This window comes from Dermacentor albipictus, chromosome 1 (assembly GCF_038994185.2).
Source record: "Dermacentor albipictus isolate Rhodes 1998 colony chromosome 1, USDA_Dalb.pri_finalv2, whole genome shotgun sequence".
Taxonomy (NCBI): Eukaryota; Metazoa; Arthropoda; class Arachnida; order Ixodida; family Ixodidae; genus Dermacentor; species Dermacentor albipictus.
This window is the reverse complement of record NC_091821.1, coordinates 414,752,490-414,753,865: the sequence shown is the minus strand read 5'-3', so window position 1 is coordinate 414,753,865 and position 1,376 is coordinate 414,752,490. Positions and strand designations below refer to the sequence as shown.

Sequence of the window (1,376 nt, the reverse complement as noted above, 5' to 3'; positions counted from 1 at the left end):
ATGAATGGGAACTCATCAGTGCCAGGTGACTCGACACAGCCGAGGGAAGGCCTATTGCCGTGAAGGAGCAGTAAGAAGGTTCAATGAAAGAGCCAGTGATGTAAAAAAAAATAAGAAATAAAAATAAAGGTTGAGTGAAAAGTCAAACAAACAAGTGAACAAACAACAACAAGAAGAACAAATAGAACGGAGGTAAAAAAAAGAAACGAAATCCACAGGTTATCCACGGGGATAACCTGTGGATTTCGTTTCTTTTTTTTTTCTTTTCTTTTACGCTCTGCTTACGCAGCAGAGCGTAAAGACGGGGCGAGACGCAATATAAAAGTAGCGGCAGTCGACAAACAGACGGTACGGAAAGGAATGGCGGATGACAAATTGCCGAAGCCGCGCGAGAGGTGTGGTCCGAAGGGAAAGCGAAGGAGGTAAACACGGTTCGGCTTTCATTCCGTGCTCTCGCGTGGCCAATCAATAAAGACTCCCGCAGAAGGGGCAGTGCTCTCATGAATTCTCGAGCAACACTGGCGGTGAAGAATGGTAGGACGCATTTTGGCACGTTTTGCTTGGCGAACCTCAAGCAGTGATATCACACAGGTGCGTACTTTCTCTGTCAGTGCACACCACCTTTCCGAATACCTTGCCAGGGACGCAAGGCGTTCGCCGTCTTAAGGAAAGCTAGCGACCTAGCGACTATGAGCTAATCAGTGCGCTAGTGTGTGGAATATATATATGATCAATAAACATCGGGCCCTTCGGTTAACCCCCTTTCTTCTCGTTCATTACATAACGAGGGCTTCCAATACGGCAACAAGGATGCCGTCAGGTAGCACGTGTGGGTTTATTGACCAGTTGCCTTCAACCTAAAAGTTCACGTACTCGTGAGGCCTGCGGCAGAAAGGATGTTCCACATCCGCCGCCAATGTTTGTGAGTGGTGGCGCTGGCTAACACTCCCAGGGTCAGTTCCAGCAGTAACACATAAATACTCCAGAAAGTGGATGGGGAGACGGCGCCGGCGGTAGCTCAATTGGTAGAGCATTGTACATATAATGCGAAGACGTGGGATCGTTCCCCACCTGCGGCAAGTTCTTTATCCATCCACTTTTAATTGCATTAGTTTATAATTTCGTAGTTTGTTTCAACTAGTAAGTACAAGTAATTTTTCCTGTGTTGTCCTCGGTGTCTTCGTTTGTTGGCGTCTTATGATATATATATATATATATATATATATATATATATATATATATATATATATATATATATTGCTTATTGCACGTATAAATGCTTAATACATGTGCAATGTCTGTGCTCTAGGCAAGGTCAGTTGAGACGTGAACAACGAGGTATTTGAAGGTATACGAGGTATCTTGAAGCATGTACG

General features: G+C 44.6%; 1 non-coding gene across 1 annotated transcript; it reads left to right on the top strand.

The window, feature by feature from the left end:
* The first annotated feature begins 1,006 nt into the window (after nt 1–1,006).
* Nucleotides 1,007–1,079, top strand: TRNAI-UAU (transfer RNA isoleucine (anticodon UAU)). Its single transcript has one exon. It is a non-coding gene; the product is annotated as a tRNA-Ile (tRNA).
* The last annotated feature ends 297 nt before the right edge of the window (nt 1,080–1,376 follow it).